This window comes from Coffea arabica, chromosome 3c, assembly GCF_036785885.1.
Source record: "Coffea arabica cultivar ET-39 chromosome 3c, Coffea Arabica ET-39 HiFi, whole genome shotgun sequence".
Lineage (NCBI taxonomy): Eukaryota > Viridiplantae > Streptophyta > Magnoliopsida > Gentianales > Rubiaceae > Coffea > Coffea arabica.
The window spans coordinates 19,920,202-19,927,958 of NC_092314.1; the positions used below are offsets into that span (position 1 = coordinate 19,920,202).

Here is a 7,757-nt window from a genome sequence, read left to right on the forward strand (position 1 = left end):
AAATTTTCGCAGGAAGCGCTGCGCAACTTTGGGAAATTGACTATAACTTCCACTACAAAAATTTATGTGACAACAAAAATCTTGTCACAGATAACCTAATTCAGTGACGACATCAGGTGTCATCACAGATGAGTACAGCACAAGCATAATCAGTGACAACATTGGAAGTTGTCATTCTCAACTCGTCACGAAATAGTTGGCGCGCATCTCATTTGATGCCGCGGGAAATGATTTTATGACAACTCAAGTAAAGTCGTCACAAACGCTCTTTCTACAGTGACAACATAACTTGTTGTCATTGAAAGTCTACCCGATTCCAATTTTGTGACAACTTTTTGCATCACTGTATACTACAGTATTTTCATCAACTTTCACTAATTCTACTATGACACCCTAATTTTACTTTTTAGCCCCCAATTCTTTTATATTAGCAAAAGCACTGAAGATATGACACCCTAATTTTATAATTTAGCCCCTATTCATTATGTATTAACAAAATGCAAATGATATAATAACAAACTATTTTTAGATATTTGTAATTTTTGCTAAGTTGACATAATAGACATGTCTGAGCATAAAAATTTTTTCATGAATTGTTTATTATTACTTATAACAACCCCCAAAAATCAATAACTGAAATAATTTGAAAAAGTGTAATTGAATATAATTTGTAGTCTAATGTTAGCACTGTAAAAGATTAGTATAACGTGTAATACATCATAAGTAATAATTATTTTCATATGGAATGGGTATATACGAAATTAAAATTATTCAGTAAAATACCTGTCGTGCAATAAGATTGAGAGTTGTAACACATTTAACAGAATATTTGATTACATGTTTCTTTTAATTTATTATAAAAACTAAGTAATAGACAAAGAGTAGGATAAGCATGAGTAAGAAGTGCTATACTATATATAAGCAATTCTATAGTATTTTCATCAAATTTCACTAATTCTACTATGGCACCCTAATTTTATTATTTAGCCCCCAATTCTTTTATATGAGCAAAAGCACAGAAGATATGACACCCTAATTTTATAATTTAGCCCCTATTCATTACGTATTAGCAAAATGCAAATGATATAATAACAAAATAGTTTTAGATATTTGTAATTTTTGCTAAGTTGACATAATAGACATGTCTGAGCATAAAAATTTTTTCATGAATTGTTTATTATTACTTATAACAACCCCCAAAAATCAATAACTGAAATAATTTGAAAAAGTGTAATTGAATATAATTTGTAGTCTAATGTTAGCACTGTGAAAGATTAGTATAACGTGTAATACATCATAAGTAATAATTATTTTCATATGGAATGGGTATATACGAAATTAAAATTATTCAGTAAAATATCTGTCGTGCAATAAGATTGAGAGTTGTAACACATTTAACAGAATATTTGATTACATGTTTCTTTTAATTTATTATAAAAACTAAGTAATAGACAAAGAGTAGGATAAGCATGAGTAAGAAGTGCTATACTGTATATAAGCAATTCTATGCATGTTAAATTTTTGAAACATGTTTTATTGTGTAAGTTTTATTGTAAGGTAATTTCTTAAATAATTTGTATATTGAGTTGTCCAAACCCAAAAAGATGTATATAGACACAAACAAGCACACATATATATACATGCACAAAAAAGAAACCAATATCAAATAATTTATTTGATATTTATAGATGAGATTAAGGAAAAAAAAAAGAGATTAAGTATGAAAAAAGAAACCTGAAAAAAAAAATTTGACCAGGGGAAAAAAAAAAGAAAAAAGATGTATGAAGCTAAAGGCGTGAATCCTGGAATCTCAAAGACGTGCTTAGATGCCAAAAAAAAAGAGCGCCAGTCTGAAACCTGAAAGAGGCGCGAGGCGGGTGACTGAAATCTCTACAAAACGACGTCGTTTTTGGTTGTTCACAAACAAACAAAAGTGTCGCCGCTTCTCTCTTCCAACACTTAGACAAATTTCATTCTCAGTCTTTCCTTCCTATGGTGAACACCGAAAAACTCTGGACCTCAAACACCTTCTGCTTCCGCAAAATGCTCCTCTAAAGCACCATTGACGAGTGCCAATCTTCAGGTCAAGCTCGCCGAAGAAGCGAAGTCAGAACACTTCCAAGCTCCCTCCTCGTTCCGCGACTTCAGCTTAGACTTTTCTCCGACCCCCTCTTCAGCTAATTGTGCGGTATGTGTTTTTTTTTTCTTTCAAAAGCTGCTCAGCCTTCTATTGTAAAGACTAATTTATGAACTAGATTGTTAATTAGCAGTGGGGAAGGTAATACTCTTGGCCAAATCGCATCCGAAACACTTGCGATCTGGAGTATGAACAGTGTTAGGGTTCATCCAAGAATTTTTTTTTCTTTTGTGGATTTTTTCACTGTTTTCGAGAAATTTGGACTGATTAAACCAAAAATTGCTTGCTTTATATTTTGATGGAACCTTTTTGCGATTAGGATGGTCAGAACCGGCTTTCTTTGAGGAGCTATGAAATGTGAACATTTTTTGACTGCATTAATTTGGTTGGATGAAAGAGAAATTAAACAATTTGTCGTGCCATTTAATTGCTTCCTTAAGGGGAAGAGAACTTGACTGATTTGCCTAATTTATTTGGCTGTTTTAAATGTACTTTATGCCATACCATGTAATTTACTCTCTGGTTCTCTCTCTCTCTCTCTCTCTGGTAATCAAGCATGCTGTGACGGCCCCACCTCTCCCTAGGGCGTACCCCAGGGTTCGGCGGGCCGCCTGCCCGGCTCTCGCCGGGACTCAGTCGATCACTACATTCCTCAAATGAATTACAAGAATAAACCTCAAATATACATCACATGGTCCACAAATATACGTCCAAGTCTCCAATAATTACATGTCACAAATGCAGTGGAAACTAATTCCCAACTATACATCAAATGATTCCAAATCCAAACTATACAAGATATCAGCCATCCAGTCACGTGAATAAGTACTACAAGCCTTTCCTTCGCCTTGAGCCCTGTGGAGGGGAATAAAATAGTTTTTGGGGTGAGCTAAAAGCTCAGCGAGTAACCAGAAAATCATTAATCAAATCGGTTTCACAATAGTTCATTTCAATGATGTCATATAGCAATGATGTCATAAATCAAATGATAAATCCGGAAACAACTACAACATTTGCAAAACAGTAAATATGGATTATCAATAATTCAAGAAACATTTACAATGGAAAGCGATAGTAACATTCATGAAAGGATACATTCATTCTCCTGACATTTCCTCGCTCATTTGGTCATTCATTTTATTTCATTCACCCCGTCCCTGGCTTTTGGCCAGGCTCCACCAATCTACATAGGTAATACTCGAGTATACCAAACGTTCACCCAAGTTCCTAATCGCCTGACCGAGTCCGCTTCTGGCTCAAGACGACCGGTAACAAGGGGCAATGGCCAGTTCAGCCCAAAAGGCTTACATTCATGCGCAAGTAACATTTCAATCGAAAATTTCACATTTATCGAGGTCGAGTGCGATAAAGTACACACTCGCCTCGAAAACTCGTTTTGGAAATCATTATAAGCGGTTAACACGTTATCAACCAAAACACAAGTCATGAAGTCAAGAAATATAGCAAACAAGGCACACTCACATGCCAGCACGCATGATATGCAAGAAAACATTTCAAAAGTAACTTTGAAAACAGTTCAAAAGTAAATAATGTAAGAAACGGTTCATAAATAACTTTAGAAGTAGTTTGAGGTCACTCACCTCCACGGCTCAGAAATCATCCATCACATAACATTGCCTTGCTCAAATCCAAGTCTTAGATCACAAACTCAATGCAAACAAGTCCTTTAAAACTTCGGATAGCACTTCCCCTAAATTTGCTTACTTTCCTAGCCATCATGGCTTCATTATTTCTTCAGCCAGTCCCAAAGTCACACAAATAAGTTCATCTAATATCCATTCAGCAAGCTCCAAGTAGTACTAGTACAAGTCAAGCTAGGAAAAAGTCCGGAAATGAAGGTTAAGCTCAAAACCAGAAAAACAGTTTTGACGTCATTTTGCGGTAATGGTACCAAAGGCGCTACGATTGTCGGATGAGGGTGTAAGACCCACCGTTTCGAATCTAAGAACCAGGGCTACAACAATGTAGAAGGTCACTCAGTCCAGTTCCTAGCACAACTAGGTCAAATATGCCAAAAATACCAAACCAGAACCACTAAAACAGGTTCACAAATCACACAATGCTGTAATGAGTCCAACTCGGTCCATACAAGTCCAAATGCATTGATTCCAAAGGAATATGGTAGCTAAGATATCCAGCTACATTTCATCAGAAGACACCAACAACAAAATCCAAACCAATTCCAGTCAAAATGGCCAATTACAAGTGCAGTTTTCGCATTCTGATCAACCCAGAACAGCAACAGTAAAATCGACATATCTCACTCTACACTAATCCAAATGACCTGAAATTTTTCAGGCACTTCAAACTCATCAATACCTACAACTTTCATGTTTTAAGCAAAGGCCAATTCGGCCTCTAACATGGTGCAATAAATTCGGGCAGAATGAAGAACTACAAAACCTAATTCTCTGAAATTTCTTCCAAAACAGAAATTGATTGCACTTAATCACTTTTTCCACCTCCTAGAGTCATTAAACATCATTTCCAATCATCATACATGACCACCTAATCATATCCATATGAAAACAGAAAAATCCCCAAAAATAATAAAACTTCACCAATTCAACCAAACTCAAGAAATAATCCATAAAATTGCATCTTATAACACCGCTAATCATGAATTGAACATTATTAGAGGAAGGAGAGGTGTTCATCCACCACTCACCTTAGCAAAACAAGAGGGAGAGCTACTTGTCACCTTAGCTTCTCAAACAACTCCACCAAACAACTCACAAACATTAAGTGAAGAGGTTTTATGGAGTAATTTGAAGTTTTAACGGTTGGATCAAGAGATTGAGCAAGAAAATGGAAGGCAAAAGTTGAGGGATTTTCTTTCTTTTCTCCTTATGTTGCTCGGCCAAGAAGAACCAGAAAATGAAGAAGATTAAGCTAGTTTATAAGGTAAGAAGGTAGGAAAAAAATAAGGATTAATTTCCACCACAAGTTTGGCTAACACTTGGTCTAATTTCAACCACACAAATTTTCTCTTTCCTTGTTTTTTTTTTGCCTTAAATTTCGGCCAATAGGATGGCCAAGAGAGGGAAGATATTTTGCTCCATTAATGATAAACTTGTATGGCAAGAAAGTGGAATCAAGTGGTGCATTTAACCGGTAGTGCGTGGGTCCCACGTTCAAAATACGCTTTTAATTTCTCAAAAACTAACCGATACTAGAAAAATCATTTTAAAACTATCTTTGCTCATAATTTTATCTGGGGAATTTTTATAATAAAGAAAATGCAGAAAAGGCGGGCGTTAAAAAAAATAAACCCTAGAAAATTAGAAAATTTCCGGGTTCTCAAACTCATTTTTTTTTTCGGGGCGTCACACATGCACTTTACTAGAATTTTGCACATTTGGGAACTGGCCAGAAAACTGTTTTAGGGTTTCAATTGCCGTTAACATGTTGTTGTGCAATGTATGTTTAGTCATACAATGGTTAATCTTTTGTAATAGTTAAGATTTTCATATCTGTATTCCCCCTTTGTTCTTCATTTCCTTGCCATTTTCGAACCTACATTTTAATTTTTCCCTGTTTTTGTTAGCTCATTATCCAATGGCTTCTGTCCTGCCCCCGAAAGGCTTCATTTCCTTGCCATTATCCGAGGCAATTTGGGCTTCTGAAATGTTGCATTTTCAGTTTGTATCTTGAGAAATTTCTGTGTACGGTTCTTCTTTTATTGACTTTGTTCCGTAACATCGTAGAGGTATCTGGCTTTAACATCTTTTAATTTTATCTGGGAGGGAGAAAATATAAAGAAGAAAGAACCTGAGAAGATGTTACTACATGGAGGGATATTTTTAGAGGGGAAAAGTTCAAAATAAAATTGACTCAAATGAAAGATGAACAAATTTCCATGAAATGTATCCATTTAATAATTATCATTTTCACCCTAAAACTAAATACTGGAGCAATTTCTTTTCCATCTCAGCAGATTAATTGTATCAACAGTAGATAATATTCAATCATCAATAAATGAATGTAGAAACAAAGGATAACATAACATGTTGAAGTTCAGGTGCTGAAATTGCAGCTACGTCATTAATTCTCAATTATTTTGAACTACAAAAAGGAATTTTTTTTCCTCTTTTTATTGGAACCAAGACTCAAAATATGGCACATGATTTTCAAACTGCTCTGAAAAAGGTAAGAAAAAGAACTTCATGACATTTTATATGAAATATATAACAGCAAAGTTTTAATATATACCACAGCAAAACAGAGAAAAAGGAATAAATTCTTTGCTATTCTATTCTCTTAACTTGATTATTCAATTTTTTGTTATCAAGATGTTAGAATGCCAGCGAACAGAAATTTTGCTTTTTCTTTAGACCTTTTGGGTTTATATGGCTGTAAAGAATGGTTTATTCTTTCCCCCATAGGACCAAAAAAATAAAAAGAAATGGTTATTAAAACTTTTGGAGCCACTGGAGAAAGCCATTGTTTCGTAAAAATTGCAAAGACTAAAGGTAAATCCAAAATTTTTTACAATGTATGATAAAAGTTCTCTAGTTTATATATATAATACATTCAGGGGTGGTTATCTTTCATTTCATAGTCTTATAGATGGTCAAAAACCGAAAAGAACAAATTCTAATAAAAAAAATGGTCTATTTTATATATATGGTTAATACATCCAGTCTGTATTAGATTCTCTCATAAGTGTAACCAAATCCCCTCTCTAATGGGGCCTTTAATTCCCTAACCAAAGTCCCTGAAAATAGAAAATGACAAATAGAGAGAAACAGAAAGGAAGCAAAAAGAATAGGGATTATGCAGTTGTTGCAGTTCCAACTTGCACCAAGTGATTGCTAGTGCATTTGTTGGTATTAACCATCAGTTGGTATTAACATTTGTTGATTGCTAGTGCATTTGTTGAAGTCTCTCCTCTTTAATTTCTATTGATTTCATGGTTAATTTCATGGCTGTTTTATATATGGCTTTTTTGGATTTTAGGAAACTGCTTTCATGGTTAATTTCATGTTCATTTCGTGGCTGCTTTACATATTACTTTTCTTGATATATGATACTAATTTCATGGCTTTTCATATGAATTTTCATATTACTTTTATGGCTGCTTTTCATATGACTTGTAGCCTTAATTTTTGAAAAGGTTAGTTAACAAATTATTCTCTTTAGTTTGATATTAGAAAAGTATTTTGTACTAAAGGCTGATGTGTCTATATCTAGGACATGGATAAAACTTGGATGAAGATTAGCAATAGGAAGGACAAGGCTTATGAACTCGGAGTCAAAAATTTCCTCAAGTTTGCATATTCTCAAAAATTTGAAAATCAGAAAATCCCATGCCCATGTACACAATGCAATAATTTTTGTAACCAAACTAAAACAGTTGTGGAGGATCACTTATTGACTCAAGGCATTCGTAAAAGCTACACAAGATGGATACACCATGGGGAACAATTTCGACACCAAAATTGTGAGGATAGTACTAAACATGGGGATGGAGAGGAGGATAGTGATACTGAAGATTTAAATGACATGTTGCACGACATTGGGACAGCACAATGGGGGGACAATTGGGCTGGTAGGGAAGAATCAACGGATGATAGTCTAAATGCGAATCATAGTGACA

At 34.5% G+C, this 7,757-nt stretch overlaps 1 long non-coding RNA gene across 1 annotated transcript; it reads left to right on the top strand.

Moving 5' to 3' along the window:
- Window positions 1-1,943: 1,943 nt before the first annotated feature.
- LOC140038083 (uncharacterized) lies at window positions 1,944-7,437 on the top strand. The gene is made up of 2 exons (XR_011841894.1): window positions 1,944-2,188; window positions 7,352-7,437. It is a non-coding gene; the product is annotated as an uncharacterized lncRNA (long non-coding RNA).
- Window positions 7,438-7,757: the final 320 nt, after the last annotated feature.